This window comes from Podarcis filfolensis (genome assembly GCF_964270895.1).
Source record: "Podarcis filfolensis genome assembly, chromosome: 1".
Taxonomy (NCBI): domain Eukaryota; kingdom Metazoa; phylum Chordata; class Lepidosauria; order Squamata; family Lacertidae; genus Podarcis; species Podarcis filfolensis.
This window is the reverse complement of record NC_139604.1, coordinates 13,219,878-13,242,493: the sequence shown is the minus strand read 5'-3', so window position 1 is coordinate 13,242,493 and position 22,616 is coordinate 13,219,878. Positions and strand designations below refer to the sequence as shown.

Sequence of the window (22,616 nt, the reverse complement as noted above, 5' to 3'; positions counted from 1 at the left end):
GTCCAGATTCCCTTCCAGTGCACTCATGCACACACATCCAGAATGTTGATTTTTCCTTTCCCAGAGGTCTGTTCCAACACCACATAAATAGCTACAAAAAATCTGAAAGTTCTGAATTCTTGCTACGATCATCACTGCGTGCATCTGTGAGCCCTGCAGTGGATACGGGACCTTTTCAATTTGAAGCTGTAACCAGAGCTTTGGGGAGCAGCAAAGTTTCTCTTCCCTGCCCCCAATCCATCTGCCCTGCTTCAAATTGCCAAGTCCCTTTTCTTCTTTATGATGCCATCCTACAAGGGATCACACAGTGAATGGAACATCATGATACTATATTTATAAGCCAAATCAGATCTGGTCATGTGACAATATCACTAAGGGCAAGCATGGGTGTAGCCAGGATTTTTGTTAGGGGGGGCAAGGCCTTTTGTCGGGGGGGGTGTCAAACCTCAGTTAGCTATGCATTTTTAATATTTTTGTTGATCGGGGGCAGCTGCCCGTCCCTGCCCCTCCCCCCACTTGGCTATACCCATGAAGGCAAACCTGGAGTTAGGGTGATGATTTCTATATTACTCACACAGGTGAGATTCCACTCAATGGGATCACCAACAGACCTCACCCTGCATGGGAAAATACTTTGGCACCTTCCAATGCAATCCCTGAAGGGCGGAAATGCTACAAAAGGGAATAGGGTGGGTTCTTTTCAATGCTGTTGAGAACATCCGCAACTCAAAAAACACTAGAATCCTGGACTTTTGGGGGCTGACATAGTAAAAGTTCTAAGCTTGAGGCTTACATAGTGATTTTGAGACTACAGTACAACAAATTCCAGAAATTTTATCTCTATTTCCCAGTGTTTTAGTCTGAAAGAAAACTATGCGAGCCACTAGTTTCTAAAGCAGGCCAAGGCAAAACTAAGCCTAATGAGTCATGAAATAAAAACTGGATATCACAGATAAATCCATAAGCATTACTCTACTTCATTAATTCCCCATGAACCCGAAGTAGAGAAGCAATTCCTTGCAAAGTGAACACAACAAAATGCAGGTAGAGAAATCTACATACACTTTTAAAATGTTGTCTAAGTCAGCTATGCTAAGGAACAGCTTCTGCTGCTTTTGCAATGCTAAAACATTCATCTTTTAGTGACTACAAATCGTGCAGACAAAACATTTTCTCCAACCCTTATCTTCTGTGGAACTACCGAGATACCTGCTTCCGTGAGATGTTCATACACATGACTATGGGATAATTTTAACTGTGTAAACTTCACTTCCGTTCTTAACATTTAAGGATCTCCATAGGATGGTTTCCTGAACCACCCAAATATGCAGCGGCTACATTTGGCCTCAGCCTCACACGTTTCCAACTCCCCTCTCCTTTCAGTCACATCAGAAGGAGATTGGAAGCTTTTCTTTCTCATTAACCACAGTTTAGGAGGTCGTCTGAATCCTAAACTGTGGTTAATCTTGACAGTGGTTAGTTGAGCACTGCGGCTGGAAGCTTGTTTGTTTCCCCTAACCATAGTTAAGAACCAAGTTTGAGGGACACGGCAAGCTGCGATTCATCTAAAACGCAAGTGAAAGCTTCTGAGCTCCTTGTGGCCAGGCCAGAGGAGGAAGGGGAAGCAGCTGAGACTCAAAGACATGGATCCCTAATGCAAAGATATAGTGTCATGTTCAAATACAGCGGTACCTCGGGTTAAGAACTTAATTCGTTCCGGAGGTCCGTTCTTAACCTGAAGCTGTTCCTAACCCCGAAGCACCACTTTAGCTCATGGGGCCTCCTGCTGCCACCGCACCGCCAGAGCACGATTTCTGTTCTCATCCTAAAAAAAAGTTCTTAACCCGAGGTACTATTTCTGGGTTAGCGGAGTCTGTAACCTGAAGCGTATGTAACCCGAGGTACCACTGTACACCCAATATGTAGTGAGGGAAATGTACACGGCAGGTTTTATCTGGCCACGCTGAACAGGCAAAACTGTGGGCAGTATGCACCCACATGCTACTGAAGGGTATTCATTCTGAAGACAATTCATGAGAAGTGTTTCAGCTTTTGATCTTAACTCGTCACAGCACAAACGCACCCTGGTACCAGCTAAATGTCAACATTTTAAGGATATGTCAGTGCAATGGAAGGCATCTGCATCAGCGTTACATTTTAAGAACTTTAAGCTGCATACATTACTAAGTCAGACAGGTATTTCCTCTAAAGTACAGTGGTACCTCGGGTTACGTGCTTAATTCATTCCGGAGGTCCGTTCTTAACCTGAAGCGTATGTAACCCGAGGTACCACTGTAAGTGAAAGAGGAAAAAGGCAGGAGTTAATTTTATAGAGAGAAATTGCTACTAAAAGAGCGTAGCTGAAGAGAAAGAAATAATACGTCCCATAGAAGTAGATCACTTCAGTTTAAAGTCTAGATGTTTCCCCCCCTTAAAACTAAGCTGATTGCTCCCTTTTTTTTGGTCTTAGGTTACAAAGGTTGTGTTTGTAGAAGAGTTACAGAACAGAAGCACAAATGCCAAGCAAAGGATTGTTTATTTTAGGTGTCATAATTTGGACCAAACACACAAGAGGTCAGCATACACTGTTAGCCAAGCTTAACTGACAAGTTGCCATGTTTTTTCTAAGTGAAACATCCTTCTTACACAAACCTAACATTAAACAGCAATGTACACAGTCGAGGGCTACTTGCATCCACAACAATTCCAAACAGACAACTGGGCAGGCCACACCTGCCTTTTCTAGCACGATAATCAGGAGTGCTGACATCCCGCTTCTTCCTAACTTAATTTGCCACCCGCCCTAAAGTCTGGATTGTGTGTGTGAAGCCTAAGTCACACCTTTGTGAAGACAGCTTGTTCAATAAAGAAACTTGATTGGCAGCCTGTTTTTCCGCCTGCTGCCTTGTCAATTGACACAATGAACAGGAATCATGCTAATAAGCATGAATAGTAATGCACATGGTTGACGTATTGGCTGGCAATATTACTAAGGCACTGAGGCCTGCATATCCAACCAGCCTTCTCTCCTCCCTGTAGTTCCTAAGTGGCAGACAATGGAGGATTTATCTGACATGGCAAGTCACAGAGGGGTAAAAGGTAAAGGACCACTGGACAGTTAAGTCCAGTCAAACTTGACTATGGGGTGCAGTGCTCAACTCGCTTCAGGCCAAGGGAGACGGCGTTTGTCTGCAGATAGCTTTCTGGGTCATGTGGCCAGCATGCCTAAACCGCTTCTGGCACAATGAGACACCGCGATGAGTGCCAGAGCACAAAGAAATGCCGTTTACCTTCCTGCCACAGCAGTACCTATTTATCTACTGGCGTGCTTTCGAACTGCTAGGTTGGCAGGAGCTGGGACAGAGCAACGGGAGCTCACCCTGTCACTCATTCAAACCGCGACCTTTGGCAAGCCCAAAAGGCTCAGTAGTTTAGACCACAGCACCACCTGCTCCCTACAAGTCACAAAGAGGACAAAGCCAGCACCTCAGCTTGATGTATCCTACGCAGACCCACAAAGCAGTTTAGGAGAAGAAGGTGGACAGGCAGGCAGAAATACAAAACACTATACTGCTTCTCTGTCTCTCTCCACCTCCCTCCAATGAACTCAGTTTGGGGTGGCATAGAAGGTTCCCCCATCCTATTCTCATATCCACTCTGAGGGGAAAGTTAAGCAGAAATAGAGACTGAGGGAGGATTTGAATTACTCCCAGTCTGACTTTCTAACCAATATATACTGCTGGTTCTCCTGTACTATATAGGCAGATACAGTGGTACCTCTGGTTATGAACTTAATTCGTTCCGGAGGTCCGTTCTTAACCTTGAAACAGTTCTTAACCTGAGGTACCACTTTAGCTAATGAGGCCTCCCGCTGCCACCACCGCGCGATTTCTGTTCTCATCCTGGGACAGAGTTCTTAACCCAAGGTACTACTTCCAGGCTAGCAGAGTCTGTAACCCGAAGTGTTTGTAACCCGAGGTGTTTTTAACCCGAGGTACCACTGTACTTCCTTTTAAAATAGAGGAGGAAAGTGAAGGGAATTATTTGGAATGAGAGAAGTTAGATTACCAGGTTATGTATAAAGCTTACAACTTACTGCTTGCTTGTGTCACGCTAACATTTAGTGCCAGTATATCAGAAGGCTTGTAAACTAGTTTTCAAGTATTTACTCAGTCACTGCATACCCATACTAGTTTAAAATACTGGAGACACCTTTAAAATATATTTCAGTTGCATTTACTAGACAGTAATCATTAGCATACAGGTCTAGGAAAATAAGTGTCTACCCGACAGGTCATTAAAAGGCCACTTCTAGGAAAACAAAGCAATTCAAAATTAGGTCTAAAATTAGGTTTAAAATTAGGGTGGGGAAGGACTGACACAAAACTACATGTTGAAACTCTTTTAATTACATCACACAGAAAAGCAAAACAAAGGGATATTCACCTTGGTAAGGATTTTTCTGAAGTCCAATTCATGCACTTTAGAGCAATGATTCCACATATGATTGGGGTTTTTTTTTTACAGCTATACAGTGGTACCTCAGGTTACAGATGCTTCAGGTTACAGATGCTTCAGGTTACAGACTCCGCTAACCCAGAAATAGTACCTCGGGTTAAGAACTTTGCTTCAGGATGAGAACAGAAATCGTGCTCCAGGGGCGCGGTGGCAGTGGGAGGCCCCATTAGCTAAAGTGATGCTTCAGGCTAAGAACAGTTTCAGGTTAAGAACGGACCTCCGGAACGAATTAAGTACTTAACCCGAGGTACCACTGTACTTCAAGACACAGACACATTCTGCTTACAGCCAAGATAGACATAAAACACTCAGGCCAGATGCCTCTTCTTCAAGATTCCTCTCCAAACTTTTACCTCCTAACCCACTTCTAAATACCTATTTCATATTTCTTACACATCCAAGTATTTCTCATTGCAACAAGTGTATCATCAGAAATGAGGTCTTATAATAATAATAATAATAATAATAATAATAATAATACAGTAATTTTTTATTTATACCCCGCCCTCCCCAGCCAAGGCCAGGCTCAGAGCGGCCTACAAGCAATAATAAAAACAAGATGAATGATTACAACTTAAAAACAAAATTAAAATACAACATTAAAATAATGGAACATTAAAATATTAAAATGTAGCCTCATCGCAGGAGGAGAAGGAAAAGAAAAAAGAAAGAGAGGGAGGGAGGGAGGGAGGGAATCAAATTGGCTCCAAGCCAAAGGCCAGGCGGAACAACTCTGTCTTAGAAAAAATTTAACAGTCATTGTATAATATAACAATAACCCAAGTTTCCTTACATTATTATGAGGAAAACATCACCACCGCCCACTCCTAGCAAGGTGTCCCTCACAAGATGCCACACCCTGAAAAACAATCTTGCTGGTAGAAGTAATGAAGCACCCATCCTTTGGGCCTCCCAACCCAACAATTAGCTGATAAGCAGAGATCACCGTTTTCAGGGACATACAGAACTTCAAGCGACTGCAGTGGGAGAAGTGATGTGAGTGTGTAAACACAGAGTTTTCTTCTTCAGATATAATTACTCATGACTGTCTACAGCAAGTAAAATTAGCCAATATTCTCCATTTCAGTCCTTTTCATAGCACTTGACTGGTCAGGGTAAAAAAAATACATATAGAAAAGTTACTTTTCTGCTACTTAAGAATGTGCCCGTAGATTTCACAACAGTTTAGGCTTTACAGAGCTAACAAGCCCTTTGTAGATATTGACTGATCCTATCAGTAACTGAACTAGCACAACCCTGGTCAAAAGTGACCAGGAGCCCAGAGTAAAGAAGCACTTTGCAAAATTCAGCCAAAATACACCAAATGCCTCTACAAGTGGTCCACATTTATAGTTACCCTTAATTATATAACTATATACACTATATACTATATATTATAAACTAACTATATACAGATTAATATATCAGCTGATACACCTTCCAAGAACACTCTGCAAAATTCCCCTTCATTAGACATAAACTTTTGAAAAAAAGAAATAAAAAGCCACACTGGTCCATTTCTTGCATGTGTTTACAAGTGATACGGAAGGGGGGGGCATGTCTTCTTCACCTTCTTCTTCGCTACAATATATCAATTTATTTCCAATTGTCAATGTCAAAAGGGACTAAAATCTATAAAATTCATAGAAAATCAACGTGCCAATTTGCTCAATTTCTCTAGGACTCCATCACACCTCCCCTGTCCTCCATAATCCCTCAAGCAAGGTGTCAAGACCCTAATCCTGTCAAATCACTCTGCCAAGCCTTTCCTCCAGGAAATGCCAGTACATGGACCATTGTCTTCTCATCAGGATGTGCTTACCTGCGCATATCTCCAGCTCTGCATATTCCCCCCTCCCTCCTCCATATGTTAATCCTGTGTAACCCAACCTCTTCTTAATGTATTCATGATGTAATCTGTGTAACCCAACCTCTCTTTAATGTATTCATGATGTAACTGGGATGTATTTTGCACTGTATTCTGGGACATGGAGGGAAGTTTCAAAAGTTTATGTCACCCCTTTCTCGCTGTTCAATCTCGCCTTGAACCTGTTGCGCAATAAACGTGGATCTTCTGCAGCTTGCTCCTGTCTCCGGCTGAGCTCATTTTTCTCCGCAGGGACCCGCGGACTTAGTCCGACGAGCTGGGTGGCTGAGCAGCCTCGCACCCAGATTTTTACCGTAACACAAGAAAAATATCAGTTAAACATGCACACTACTAGGAACAAACTAGGTCATGCTTCAAACTGCTCCACTTCAAATCACTTGATACTTTTTATCACTGCAATGTTAAATAACTGTGGAAATTACAAAATTCTTTTGTCCATCTGACTTCCACCAGTCTTCATCATCAGGGCCAAATAAGAAGGTGAAAGGTTTTTTGTTTTTGTCTTTTTAAAGAAAGGGGTCAGATTAACTTCACCCAAGCCAAGAAAACAGGATAGATGTTCAGACCCAGAGTTAGAAAACAGTTGCTCTATCCAGAGCAAAGGCAGAGAATAACATGCCAGGGGGAATCAAATCAAGCAACGCTAGCACAATTAATGGCATCGTGCCATGCAAATAAAGCTGGATAATAGCCTAAGGAAGCAAAAGCAGCATACCTGTTACAAATCACATCAGAAGCTTCCTGCTACTATCAGTAGAGCCGGCAATTCTATATGCTCTTAACTTCAGCCAAACAGCTAAGAGATTTCCTGTCTACCACTAATCTTAAAACTATTCCATGGGACAGCAAGCACTGAGCAAGCTGCTGTTTATGCAGACATGTGAGCAGGAGGTAAAGGATGGTGAGAGAAACTGGTCCTTAGACAGGCAAGTCATGGGGCCAGGTGAAAACCTTTGGATGTCTCTTGCCACCTAAGAAATACAGAGCTGGTAGGCGCAATATTGCCTTCAGGCCAGTTCTACTGTCAGATGCAGATGGCGCTGTGGTCTAAACCACTGAGCCTCTTGGGCTTGCCAATCAGAAGGCTGGTGGTTTGAATCCCCACAACGGAGTGAGCTCCCATTGCTCTGTCCCAGCTCCTGCCAAAACAGTTCGAAAGCACACCAGTGCAAGTAGATAAATAGGTACCACTGCGGCAGGAAGGTAAACAACGTTTCAGTGTGTTCTCGTTTCTGTCACAGTGTTCCGTTGAGCCAGAAGCGGTTTAGTCATGCTGGCCACATGGCCCAGAAAACTGTCTGTGGACAAACACCAGTTCCCTCAGCCTGAAAGCAAGATGAGCGCCCCAACTCCATAGTTGCCTTTGACTGGACTTAACCGTCCGGGGGTCCTTTACCTTTTTACCTTTACTGGGGGTAAGAGGAAGTCGGCTTCACTGTGGTGGAGCAGAGACTAATCAGGATGGATTTTGATGAGTCAAGAGCCATAGCAACCTTACAACAGCTTTCATTCCCAAGACTGCAGTGATCTTGCCAACAGACACATGGCATGACTGATATCCCAGCAGCTACAAATATGCTTGTGGTTTAGAATCTGAAAGTACAGCAGAAATAACCAGGGGACATTGAGCTCCCTTCACTTGTTCAATCACCTTGTTGGCATCCATGTGTCTCGAGAGACAATGGAGTGTGCCTCTGGGGGTGAAGACATTAGCAGCACCAAAGTGACCACCCTGGGGCACAAGCCCGGGCAGTGTGTATGGAGGCCCTGGGCTGCCCGGACAACAAGATCCACCTCCCACCCCTCGGCCTCATTGATGTGGTCCAAAGGAAAGCAGAGCAATACATTTGGCACCAGCTTGGGTCCAGGAGTTGCTGGAAGGAGGCATACAAGATGCCATGCAACCCTACACACTCTGGATTTGTGTAGGGTTTACTCCTTGGCCTTTTCTTCTCCTGAAGATATCCTGCAAGGCAGTGGAGGTTTAGGATCAGAGATCTCCTGAATGTGAAGACAGGCGATTGAGTGGATGAGTAGGTCCAACGGCCAAGAGAGCAGTTTCTGCATGTGATGTAGAGGGAAGTGAGGGATAAATGGGGCTCGTCAGCCTGGGAAGGTAGCCCATTCAGGAGAAGGTTCCATCACCCATAGCTCCACTTAACATGTTAATCACATGAAGGTGTCTCTATGAATAGGAGAGCCCCATCCCCACTGCCTACACACTGAGTGCTAATATGTGTGTCGGAGCAGCCTAGGCACATTGAGCTCAGAGCACATAGCCTTCCACAGTACAGTGGTACCTCGAGTTACAAACGCCTCAGGTTACAAATGCTTCAGGTTACAAACTCCGCTAACCTGGAAGAGTTACCTCGAGTTGAGAGCTTTGCCCCAGGATGAGAACGGAAATCGTGTGCTGGCAGCGCAGCGGCAGCAAGAGGCCCCATTAGCGAAAGCACGTCTCTAGTTAAGAACAGTTTCAGGTTAAGAACGGACCTCCGTAACGAATTAAGTTCGTAACTAGAGGTACCACTGTATTTTGTACCCAGTTCCAGCACACGTTTTGCCCTACAAGCATAGGCTTCCCCTGTGCAATGTCCATGGTCAACACAGATGTTGCAGGCAGAGACGTTATGTGAAGGTGGGAGCACAGCAACTGGTCCTCAGTCATCATGGGAGAGATCCTTTCATGCAACAAAGGCAACTTCTATCTCTCCATAACAAAACAGTCGTGTGACTTGGCCATCCCAAAGAACGATTACGGAGCTATTCATCGGAACTGCAAATTCAGAAAGGACTCAAAAACAAAGGAATTAATTGCTGAACTCCTATGACTTCAAATGTAACGTGTGTGCTGTTGTTGTTTTTTAAAAAAAACACCCGACTGTACCTAGACATCTTACAAGGAAAGCATTAATTTTTCCACCTAATATTTCAGAAGTCACAACTACTCTTTGAGGTTTTTTTATGCATATCAGTTTCAAATTAGGGTAATAAACTGGCTAGATAAGACAAATATGAAAGTGTGATACCCATCAAAGTGTGATTTTAAAAAAAAAACAAATCTTCAAAAGAAGGGAGACATCCTGTGGATTAAATTCCAGTTTACATCTTCCAGTTTTGTCATTCATATTCTTAAGCAAAAAAACCCAAAAAACTCTGGCGCTATTACTTACTGCTGTTGAAGAAATATGATATTTGAAAGGGGTATAAGGAGATTCTTTCCCCTTGATGCTCAGAAATGTGATGATCTCAGAGGACCTTTTTGAAAACAGACCCTCCACACTTTCCTATATTCTTCCAGCCTTTTGCAAATCTCTAGTGGGAAACGTAATTACTTGAGTCATGTCTCAAATGCCTATTTCTTAATTACTTATTTCTGCTGCGTGTTATTCTTATCTCCAGGTAAATGAGGCATCTCGATTCAGATCCTAGCTAACCCTGAACTTGGGGGATTTAGACTAAAGTTTTCCTACCAATGATTGCTTCCAATTATCTGAAAATCTAGGTAACATAGGTTTCGCTGCAGTTATGCATACTTTTTTCTGGCTGTCCTTGTCACCCCAGTTTGCAAGTTTTCATAATGCTTCAAAGCTGTCGCATTACTGAGATCAGAAGAGGGAAAATACATCTCTGCTTCTCAAGCTGTTGGTGGAATTTAATACCACTGGACACAGCATCTTCCTGGACTGGCTCTGTAAGATGGTTATCAGGGATGCCCATCATAAAAAAAACCTAAGATGGCCACTGGTCACATCACCTCCTGGCAAATAGAAGGGGAAGAAATGGAGGCAGTGAGAGATTTTACTTTCTTGGGTTCCATGATCACTGCAGATGGTGACAGCAGTCACAAAATTAAAAGACGCCTGCTTCTTGGGAGAAAAGCAATGACAAACCTAGAGAGCATCTTAAAAAGCAGAGACATCACCGTGCCGACAAAGGTCCGTATAGTTAAAGCTATGGTTTTCCCAGTATGTATGGAAGTGAGAGCTGGACCATAAAGAAGGCTGATCGCTGAAAAATTGATGCTTTTGAATTCTGGTGCTGGAGGAGACTCTTGAGAGTCCCATGGACTGCAAGAAGATCAAACCTATCCATTCTGAAGGAAATCAGCTCTGAGTGCTCACTGGAAGGACAGATCCTGAAGCTGAGACTCCAGTACTTTGGCCACCGCATGAGAAGAGAAGACTCCCTGGAAAAGACCCTGATGTTGGGAAAGATGGAGGGCACAAGGAGAAGGGGACGACAGAGGACGAGATGGTTGTACAGTGTTCTCGAAGCTACTAACATGAGTTTGACCAAACTGCGGGAGGCAGTGGAAGACAGGAGTGCCTGGCGTGCTCTGGTCCATGGGGTCACAAAGAGTCGGACATGACTAAATGACTAAACAACAACAATATTTTACACACAATTCCTTTTTCTCCTTGCAGGGCCATGTCTAGATAGTAGCATTGAGAGATTGTGTCTTAGCTCCATAATCCTTGAGCTTCAACCTTGTTGTGGGGGAATCCCTTGCAGATGACCGCAACAGTGCCTGGAGACAATCAATCAGGTTGTCTATCCACAGCGGTGACCAGAGGAGGAATGACCACTGAGAGGAACACACCTTCTTCTGCCCCAGCTGCAACAAAGCACACCTCTCCTGTGTTTGTCTCTGCAGCCACAGCAGGAGCTGTCATTCTCTAATGGTTTGACTTGAGCCCTGAAGGCACATTCTTCCATTGGCTCCCAAGAAAGACGGAGGCCAGCCGGGGGCATGATTCTGTTACCAATGCTACTTAAACATTTGTACAAAGATGTTGGGAGTGGCCCTTAGGAATTCTGGAGCAACTGGAGCAGTACGCTGATGAGCTGATGAAACACAGCTTTATTTCAGCCTAATTTCTGAGTCAGGAGAGGCTGAGTATGGTTTGGAATATTGTCTGGGTGAAGTTGCGGAATGGATGCAAGCTAATAGGTTGAGTGTGAACCCTGAGAAGAAGGGTGGGTAACCGGGAAGAAGGGTCCTTTGCCTGTTTCAGAAGGTGTTACGCTCCTTCTAAGAATAGGTTCAATTTCGGGAGGTTTGGCAGGGGGAGTACTCCTGGAACTACCTTCTTCACTTGAGGCTCAAGCAGTGCTCAAAATCAGCTAGGGACCAAGCTCATTTTGCACCTGGCTTTTGACCAGTTGTGGCCAGGAAAAGACTCCATTAGGAAAGAGGTCGGAAGAGGCCAATATATATGTGGACTGTCCCCGGATCAACTGACTTTTCTTCTCCAAGTTCTCAAAGTGCTTAACTGAGCTCAGATGAACTAGCCAGATGTTTAACTGAGAATCAAGCATAATTTGAAAAATAAGACTTCAGAGCCATCTTGCCCCAAAATGGCAACTAGATATTCCATTTTGGCAACTACAACCTTGGTTTTTTAAGGAGTCATTTAAAAGGTAAAGGTAAACGACTCCTGACCATTAAGTCCAGTCGCAGATGACCTGGGGTTGCGGCGCTCATCTCGCTTTACAGGCCGAGGGAGCCGGTGTTTGTCCACAGACAATTTTTCCGGGTCATGTGGCCAGTATGACTAAGCCACTTCTGGCGCAACGGAACACCAAAACCAAAGCAGTGCACAGAAAAGCCGTTTACCTTCCCACCAGAGCAGTACCTATTTATCTACTTGCACTTTTTGGCATGCTTTCGAACTGCTAGGTTGGCAGGAGCTGGGACCGAACAACGGGAGCTCACCCTGTCGCGGGGATTCAAACCACCGACCTTCTGATCGGCAAGCCCAAGAGGCTCAGTGGTTTAGACCACAGCACCACTCGCATCCCTGTGGAGCCAAGTGGCACCTAGCTTATGTATCTGCATTTCTAACACTCGTCAAAAAACCTCAGTGGCTAGGAGTGCCTTCTACCAACTATGGCTGGTGTGCAAGCTATGGCTTTTCTTAGGCAGGAATAGCCTGGTCATAGTAATTCATGCACTGGTAACTTCAAGACTTGATTACTGCAGTGCACTCTATGAGAGGCTACCCTTGCACTTGGTCTGGAGCTCCAGCTGAGGCAAAATGCTGAAGCCAGACTGTTGATGGGAACAGACAACCGGCAGCACATAACATATGAGCAGTCAGCACAACCATTAAGCACTGGTGTTATCGGGACAAAGCTCAAGCTCAGTTGGTTAGAGCGTGGTTCTGATAAAGCCACTTCTGAGCTGGAGAGGAGGTGGGGTTGCGGGCTTCACGCCCTCCCCACGTGCGCGGGGGCTGACTCACAGCCCCCGCGAGACTGGGGAAATCCTCGGACGCGTCATGTCCCTTGCCAGCCAATCGACTGGCCCAGAAGGCGTGGCCTGCCCTATTTAGGGCCGGCGCGGCAGAGGATTTCCCTCTTTCTTCGCTCCAGCTGCTCCGGTTTCCCATCCCTCCCATCCTTTAGGTTTTGCTCTTTGACATTGCTATGGACTTTGTTTGGTTGCCGTCAAGGGGCCTGGTAGGAATTTTTTCCACTTGGCAAATTGGCACCAGCCATTTGGTTTTTCGCCTACCTCGTAGCAAATCGTCACAACTTCCTTGGCATTGGGGGTTAGGCATTGGTCGGGGTATTGTTATGCAGATGAGAGGGGGGGAGGGAGCGCCATCACCTTCCCCCATAACGAAGGGTAGTCCGGTAAAGGATTCCGGGGGGGCGTTGCCCTGTCTGAAGCCTATGGAAGTGTGGGCCTAAGGCACGCCCCCGAGCGGCGACCCCAGGGGAACTCCTAGTTGATGTGCATCAGCAGGACTCCCCCTACTGGCGATTAACCGTTGCCGGTCTTCAAGCAATCAGGCTGAAGCCAGTTAGTTGATAGGACCAGTGGCTAAGCTAATACCGCTCAATTCCTGTAATCAATAAAGTTGGGCCCTTTTCCCCCCCATTAAGCTTAAATACCGGTGTCTTGTGTCTTTATTTCCGAGGGGGAGGTGGGAACTCACCACGCAATGCCAAGGTTGCAGTTTCGATCCCCATATGGGACAGCTGCATATTCCTGCATTGCAGGGGGTTGGACTAGATGATCCTCCGTGTCCCTTCCAACTCTACAATTCTATGATTAATTTACATGGACCACAACAACCTGGGTTTAGGAGACTTTAAGGACTGCCTGATCCATTATACCCCCTGCCCAGTTACTCAGACCTTGGTTAGTTCATCACAGCACTGAGGAGAGATGTGAAGTGCACTGCAAAAAAACCAAAAACACCCCACCCTGGAAATCCAACATAAAACAAAAAATGCATAGCTAGAATTCGGAAGTGTGTCCTTGTCTACTTAGAAATGGTTTCCTTTGTGATAAGCGTTTCATTTAGATGGCTCCGATGCAATTTCAGTTTAATGACTCTAATGCAATTTAACCACAGTACATTAAGCTCATGCCTGATCCCTCTCCCTAAGCAATAAATGTCACCAAAATATGAATTGTTTTCACACTGTTACTGCAACAGTGCTTAAAGACTATGATCTGAGGGTGAGACCTTGAGATGGATAACATAAAACCACACTGGAACTGTGCCATGAGCCGGTCGGCATCAGGTAAATTTGCAAAAGCACAATTGATGCAACCAATGACAAACGGAAATGCAGCTTGTTTAAGGTCACTGTTCAATACTCTGCTTTGAGATTCTGGGTCATGCCTTTCTTTCTTTTACAGCTCTGTATTCTTCATGTATTATATTTCAAAAAGAATCATACAAGCACAGGGTTATCTGCAACCCCACATGATTCCTGCATGGTAAAATATGAGGACTCCTATAATTGCCAAAAGAAACTTAGCACTACAAGTGCGGGGGGGGGGGGGAGTTTCTTTACAGAACTGAAGAGAAACAATTCTGGCTAAAGAATGCATGAAACAGCAACACTCTGCACATTCCATCGAAGTGTTCAAGTCTCCTTTGCACCACTTATGTAACACAAAAACTCCTAAAATAAATACCTCCCTTTTTTCCAGGGAAGTTATTTCAGTTACACTGAGAAATTTAAGGAAGAGTAAGATAAGGGTTGTCAGTCAAATTTTCACATACAGGCAAACCCAACCCACCCCCACCCCCAATTTACATGTGTTCAATATGTGCATGACTGCGCGCGCACACACACACTGCTCCAAACCCGAAAGCGACCGGAAAACATCACAAAAAGGAACAGGGCAGGGATGGAACAGGGACTTTTCCAATGGTGTTTCAAATGTATGCAATTTCACTAAAAACACGGTGCCTTGTAACGTAACCCCCGCATAAATGGGGGGGTTGTGTGTACAGCAATTAATAAAACAGCCATAGCAACATACGTATTGTTAGCACCGCTAACGTAGTAGTTTCTTTTGTCAAAGACTAACATACAGCACTGAAATTATTAATATTATTGGCATAGAATGAAGTCAAGTACAGTGGTACCTCGGGTTACATACGCTTCAGGTTACATACGCTTCAGGTTACAGACTCCGCTAACCCAGAAATATTACCTCGGGTTAAGAACTTTGCTTCAGGATGAGAACAGAAATCGTGCAGCGGTGGCACAGCGGCAGCAGGAGGCCCCATTAGCTAAAGTGGTACCTCAGATTAAGAACAGTTTCAGGTTAAGAACAGACCTCCAGAACGAATTAAGTACTTAACCAGAGGTACCACTGTATACAAGGAGAACCAAACAAGGATACCCCACGTTGGGACTAAAAGTATCCTGCCCTGGAAGCTTTCTGTGAGCATCAGCTTATTAACTGTCCTACTATACAGATGTGCCAGACCAACAGAGACCAATTTGGGAAAAACCTCTCCTTTGAAACAGGATTTGACAAAGCAATGATTCACATAATGGAGGGCTGGTCACCTAGAGCCTTGTTAGATTCACAGACAATGTTAGTCTGGCATATGGAGGGAAAGGATCATGACTCAAGCAGTTCACCTGTCTGACTTTGCAATTTTGTGGGAACAAGAAAAAACTCATTCTACATAGTTTCAGAAGGCAGTGATTCTAGAATTGCTAGGCAAGGATGGTAGGGGACATGAAAGTCATCTAGGCCAAAGTGTGGTTCCCATGATCCCAACATTCCCAAAACATTAACAATAAAATAAGCCGAGAGAAGGAATATCAGGGTGCATCATGACTAAGATGCTTGTGAAGTAAGAATTAAAATTAGCATACATGCCCAAATGGCTCAAGTGAATGACTAAATGTTTTGGGGTGTTCAGATGAGTAGCTCACTATTGCGTTTTGCAGAAACATAAAACGTTGCAGAGTAATTACTAGTGTTAAATACAAAGGATGGAAGATGTGTGCACCAACTCACTTCTAAAACTGCAGGAATTTACAAGTTCCACCTCCACGTCTTTTGAGGAACTCGTAAGCTGAGTAACTTCCTTGGAAATGGATCAAAACTCTAGCAAGAAGAAAATCAGATGATACTGGTGGCCACCCACATATTGTTGCATTTGTGTGTGGTTTTTTTAATGTAATTATTTCTGAATTTTTAAAGAACAGCCATTGATTTATGCCATAAATGTTATGGCTTTCACTGTCAAGCAGGTTTAGTGCTTACTGAAAGCTCTGTAGGTATGCTACCCTCATGTTGTGTATGCCACTTTAATTCAAGGACTTTCCAAATCAAAGACAGGGCTTTAATGGGACACTGGAGCCAGCATCCCAGAGCAAATAATCAATAACATTTAGTAAAACACTGCATCCACAAGGGTTATTTGAGAAGGCAAAGGAAATATAGTGCACATCTCGGTTCAAACTGTTATATTTCTTTAGCCCCATTATTTGCACTGATAAAATACATTTCAGCTCATTCATCAATAAAGTGCTTGCGAATACAGAAATGAATTCTACGTATTTTAAAACATTAGCCCTGGTCCCCAACTTTAAAATATTGAAGCACATCCTTAAACACCAGGCTTCAATATAAGCTTGTAGACAAGACATTCATGACAGATGGAGTCAAATTGTGCATGGAGATGACACACTTGAGTTAATCTAAGCACTTTTAATAATTGATCTTCTCTAGAATATCATTTACATTTCACATCTTCCCTTATGGCTTAGATACCAAAAGTTCCTGTTCTCTTGAAAATTCACAACCCTTTTTCTATAAATACAGCTGCTCCCATTTGCTTTTCAATAGTGAAATGACACCCATCACTGACAATGATTTCAGCCTAGCCCGTTCAAACCATCTGTTAAAAGTCAACCCCCTAGTGCTTGCAAGACCAAAACCAGACTACACGTTTTTAAACTGAACAGCTACTGGGTTGTGGATCCAGCTTGGGCAAACCCAAAATCCCAAACCAAAGCAAGATGCTTAAGACCTCTTCCAAAGCGAAGCACTCTAAAGCAAAGTGGGCTGGCTGCGAAACTTTCTGCATATATTGGAGCAGCTATCAAAGACCCAATGAATGCCACCAGAGCAGTCATGCCATCAGCTTTTACAGCTGTTCCTATATACCGGGAGTAAAGGTAAAAGGTAAACGACCCCTGGACAGTTGAGTCCAGTCAAAGGTGACTATGGGGCATGGCACTCATCTCGCTTTCAAACCAAAGGAGCCAGCGTTTGTCCGCAGACAGCTTTCCAGGTCATGCAGCCAGCATGACTAAACCGCTTCGGGCGCAAGAGAACACAATGACGGAGGCCAGAGCGCATAGAAACACTGTTTACCTTCCTGCCACAGCAGTACCTATTTATCTACTTGCATTGGTATGCTTTTGAACTGCTAGGTTGGCGGAAGCTCACCCCACTGAGCAGATTCGAACTGCCAACCTTCCGATCAGCAAGCCCAAGAGGCTCAGTGGTTTAGACCACAATGCCACCCACGTCCCCTATAATGAAGAACCTTTGGCCCACCAGTCAGGGGGGACCAATTTGGCCCAGCAAACCATTTTCCCCAACCCATGCCCACCAATCAGCTAATACCACTCCAATAGATGAATGGAATAGATGAATAGATGAACCTCCATCAGTTCCCCAAAGAAGCGGAATTTAGCCCCCTTCTCATCCGTTGATGAGAAAGGGGTATAGTATAATCCTGCTCAGTTTGGCTGGGAACTGGCGTTTAGCCCTCTCAGCTTATGAGGGGGTGGGTTAAATCATGCACAAATGGTTCCAGAGAGCAGAAGTGAAGTCTCCACTCATCAGCTGATGAATGCCGTTCAATCCTGTTTGGTGATACTTCCTCAGCTTGTTCCCTGTGGGGAACACGCTGCTGAAGCAAACTCCTGGAGGATTCAAGTCTCTGCTCATCAGCTGGTTACTGTCTCCCCCTCACTCCAACAAGTCAACTATGACAGGCAAGTCCCCTAGGGCTGGGTGATATAGCAATGTATCATCCAAAACTAGTTTGAAGTCCATATTGTGATATCCGTTTCATAATTTTTGACCTGGCAATATATTGCTAATCACTATGTGTGTGCTATGCAAAAATCACAATGTGGGAATACCCATGAAGCCAGCCAATGCCTCTACATAACTCCATGCTTAGTTCAGACACTGTGATATATCAATATATTGCAATGATTAGCTGGTGATATATCACAATGTTGAAAACCAGATATCGCCCAGCCCTACTGCCCATCAGTTGTCTGAGCTGCCATTTTGCTACATGTTACTATAGGTTCCTCATTTCCCCGCTCTGCATATCAGTCTAGTCCAACCGCCTGCAATTCAGGAATATGCAGGTGTCCCATACGAGGATCAAACCTGCAACCTTGGCATTATCAGCGCCATGCTCTAACCAACTGAGCTATGTTCACATATGTTCACAGGATGATGGTGTCCCAAAGCAGAGTACTTTGAGCACCCAACCAGGGGCCAAGATAACTTCTGAATAACCACTATCCTGACAGCCTATATTGGAGGACAACCTGTCACTGTCCAGATGGTGTTGTACAACTCCCATAATCATCCCTGGCCATTGGTCATGGTGGATGAGGCTGATAGGAGAATCCAGCATCATCTACTGGGCCACAGCTTCCCCACTCCTGGAAGAGTTCATCAACTAGAAGGTGGTTGGTTCTTCTCCCCCACCTCCCAATTCATGCTCCAGTGTGTGACAAATTCCAAATGCACACAGGTATACAAGCTGATAGGCTAGTAACCTCTGTGGGCTTATTTGCAAGCCTGCCTTGATGATTTCAACACTAGTATGAGAGGTAGAGAAAAATTCTTTGGAAAAAGTACTCTAGGACAATGTCACCTATTGTGCAACTGATGAACTCAACAATTATTTCCATATGATTTTCCCACTCAGGCACTCCCTTAAGCATGAGCCACCTTTTCTCGCGTAAGGAACATAGTTATAACTCTGATAATGGACCATGCAAAGAAATTTACTCTGAATGGCAACTTGTCTCCTTTACGAAAAGGGGGTATAAATAAAGCCAGAAATGCAACAAGAATTGTTTTTCCTTCTTTATTTGCTTTCCTAAATAACTGAAAGCTTGAACAGCTGCAATATATGTTGAAAAAAGTTTGTGTTTTTTTCCTACCACGACTGCATCTCCATGGCAGAAAAAAGCTTCACTTGTTGATTTTCTGTTTCCTCTACAGCTGTTTTAAGACACAAAGCCTCTCTTCATAAATAAGGTGACAATTGTAGTAAACGCAAAAAGAGAGGCAGAGCAGCAGCTTGCCTCTACTCAATGCCATCTTGCAGCTTTGCTGCTAAGCAGAGAACTTGTTGCAGCTAAAAAATTCTACCTCTGGATTCTTAAACAAAAGGAACAGTCCCCCGCCCTGCCTCAACAAGGCACAGATGTCCAAAGCTTGGGACAAAAGGTCTCTAAAGACAAAGAGTTACATGGGCACCCTAGTGGCTCCAGGGCTTAAACACACTGAAATCTACAGTCACAGAATCTGGTTTCAATCCCTCTGCAGGCGCCACACATACATGAAGGACAGAAAGGCGCTCTCTCTCGCATCCAGTCCTTGAGACTAAACAAAGACCAGGCAGGGAAGAGAAGAGATGCAGGAGGAGAGAACCGATTTCACAAGAGGGGATACAAATGCCCCCATCCAACTTCACCGGAGAAAACCAAACGCGTGGCTTTAAACTTTTAGTCCCCCTCTGCTCCTGGAAAACGCTGCGCCCTGGCAACATGTTTCCAAGAGTTCCTTTCGAAATCAAACTCAAGAAGGGGGAGGGAGGCGAAAGGCTAAAAGTGGGTGTGTAATGACCTAGTCGAATTCCATTTAGACCTACTTCCCAGGTGCCCGGTCCCAAAGAAGCGCAGATCCGGATCACAGACCAGCAGCCACACACAGAGCAACTCAACAAATCCTGGTTTCTCTGCTCATCCCCCGACGGAGCCAATCCTAACCTATCCTAACGCTGCCTCCATGCCCAATCCCTCCAAAGCCCGTGTTCCCAAATCTCACCGTCATCACACAAACCCCAAACAAGCCTTTCTCTAATCTCCGACGACCCCCCTCCCCACCCTATTCCAACCTTCAGTCTCCAAACCCCGATTCCCCATTTTTTCCCCTTAACCCCCATCTTCGAGACCCACGGGATGGGTTTTTTTTTTTTAAAGGGCCCTTCCCATCCCGAGCCAGACCAACCGAGCTCCCTTAATTCATCCATCCCCCCCTCGCCGCTTCCCAAGTAGTCGCCTCTCTCCCCTTCCCTCTCAGCCTCCCTTAAGCAACACGAGCTTCCCCCTCTCCTGCCCTCACGTCGGGGGGAAATGCGCCCTTTTGATCTCCAAACCAGACCCTCCCCAAGCCAGCCCTTCGCCACCCGGGGGGGGGGGTCGGTGGATGGGGGGGGGTCGCACTGCCTCTCCAAAAGCCCCTGGCCCAGCAGCACTGCACCAGCACCCTACCCCAGTCCCTTTCCAAAGCCCCCCCTCCCCTTTTAAACTCAGCCCCGCGCGCCCACCCACCCCGCGCGCCCCCATAGCGGCGGGGCACCTGGAGGCGCGCGATCCAGCAGCAGCAGCTCCCCAGGGGGCGGTCAGGAGGGTGCCCCCCCAAAGCAGCTCCGCGGGGAGTTCCACGGGCGCCTCTTGGCGTACCTTTCCCCCTCTTGATCCGACGGGAGCAGCTCCAGGCGCTGGGTTCCTCTCGTTCTCTCCGCGGCACGCGCGCCCTCTGCGCCTGGCGGAGAAGCCTCCCTCCGGCGAGAGAGAGAGAGAGAGAGAGAAGAGAGAGGTCGTCCCGGCTTCTCCCGCCAGCCAAAGGGAAGCCGCTGCCGAAGCAGTCGGCGGCCAGGGCGGCCACGCCCCTCGGCCGGCAGGAGGGGTGGGCGCTGCGGAGACGCCCGGACCCCGCGCCTCGGCGTCAAAGGCGAACCGGTGGCGCGCGATCTTGCTACAAGCGAGGGATTTCTCGCTCCGAGAGATCCCAGCTATTTCGGATGGAAAAGGGGGGCTACAGGGCGCAGTAGCTCCCCGGGAAGCCTCTGGAGGGTGTCCAGGGCGTCAGGTTCTCGGCAGTGCCCTAAAAACTGCCCGTCCGGCCGTCAGGTAACCCCTAAAAGGGTGAAGAGTACGGCGGAACGGGACAGCGGGCTATCGGGAAGCCATTGCTACATCCGAATAGCGAAGCCCCGAGCTTGGGAAGAACAGCGCTCCGCTCTCAAGACTAAGAAATCTGGACTCTATTTAACGCTGTAACTACAAGAGGGGAAATTGAGGAAGGCTCCGGATCTATAAGATTTTCTCTTCGAGTTCAGCTGTCATCTGGAATCACTTTTGACGCAGCAATCTTTGCGGTGCTGGAAAACGAAAGTAAGTTGCCACCAGTGGCTATTGTTTCCGTTTCCCCGGTAACTTTTAGAACAAAATAAAGACGTAAAAAGTAACTATTTGGAATTTGGAAGAACAGAAAGAAGTAATTGGATTAATAGGGGAACAGAACGCAAAGGAGGGAGTGTTTAAAGATCTTTGATGGTACGGAGGGCAATTAAAGCACGAAGTTTCTTGCTGCACCACTTTCACTTTCAAAGATAGAAGTTGCAATGACCGGGCATCTCCCCCCCTGTTCCTTGATTTACTAATCTTCTATCCTTTTTCGAATTGGATACAAATTTGGACACTAAAGTATAGGCGGAATTCGGATATTTGGATCTATCAACTCCTTATTTTTTTTCCTCTACCCTTTGTTTTTTAAATGCGGAAGTAAAGTCCCTAGTGGTTGGATCGACTTATTACAACTTGTTTTTCTGAGCTCCTTCGCAGGACAGTGGAAAATTTTTCGAAAGTGACCTTGGCTCCTTCCTGTTCTTTGTTTTCATCTGCGCAGACTCTTTTTTCTCTTGGTTTTTTTTATGGACTGCAATAGCGGCTATCCACCATTGAGGTATTATTATTTCTGGGACGTTTAAAGGAAATATAATTTGATTTGGGACCAAGCCCATCATCCAGTCATTTCCATTTGCGGATTTTTATTTGTTATTTTTTCTCCTCCGTTGGATTGCAACCCTTTTTGAACTCATTCCGGCTGGGATGTCTTCTGTGGATTAAAAACTTAACTGAGTTTTATTGGATCTAAATTTGGGAATACAAATACAAGGACAAAAGGAAGATCTCAATTAAGGATTAGCCCAGTTGGGGGCAAGAAGACGACTGCTATTGACGTTGGTAACAGTGGGAGCTCTAACCCCCTCAAACTATTGAGAGACTAAATACCTGCTTTGTTATCTGTTTTGGTTTCCTATTGGTTTTTTAAAATTACTCACACTGCCAAATGATTTAGAATCGATATTTGTATTATTTCCCTGAGTATACAAATTTGTTAATCTTTTGAAGTGTAATTAGTTAAAGGTTTGGGGAAATGTCACAAAAGAAAGGGGCGGAAGGGGGGGTACCACCAGATAGGAGAGCATCTAAGCAGGAATCGGATTTTAGATCAGAAATACTGAAAATGTTTGCAGATATCAAACAAAGCCAAAAGAATTTGGAATCAAAGTTGGAACAAGTAGATAATAAAATGGAACAGGTAGATAACAAAGTGGGAAAAATGGACAAAAAAATTGATGAGACAGTTAATGAATTGAAAGGACAAATAAAAGAGGTGTCTAAAAGAACGCAATCAGTAGAAGAGGGGTTGAAAAAGACAAAAGCAGAGATGAGGGATGTGAAACGGGAGGAGGAAAAGATGAAAGTAGAGATGACGGAAATAAATAAATCCCAGGAAGAAATTAAGGATGCAATGGCGATGAATGAATTGAGACAGCGGGAAGTTAATTTGAGGCTGAGATCAGTACCAGAAACACAG

At 45.1% G+C, this 22,616-nt stretch overlaps 1 protein-coding gene across 7 annotated transcripts in view; it reads right to left on the bottom strand.

Annotated features, from left to right (window-relative positions):
• The window catches only part of MYO1B (myosin IB), a 165,779-nt gene that overhangs the window by 120,373 nt on the left and 22,790 nt on the right, over positions 1 to 22,616 (bottom strand). For 2 of the 7 annotated variants that reach the window (XM_083627131.1, XM_083627134.1), the window contains exon 1: positions 20,414 to 20,624. The exons of 1 other annotated variant lie outside the window; for it this stretch is intronic. The gene's annotated coding sequence lies outside the window, so the exon portion shown is untranslated. Of the gene's footprint in view, positions 1 to 20,309; positions 20,655 to 22,616 lie in introns of those variants that run through there. 4 more of the 7 variants (XM_083627136.1, XM_083627137.1, XM_083627135.1 and 1 more) reach the window with 4 other exon arrangements.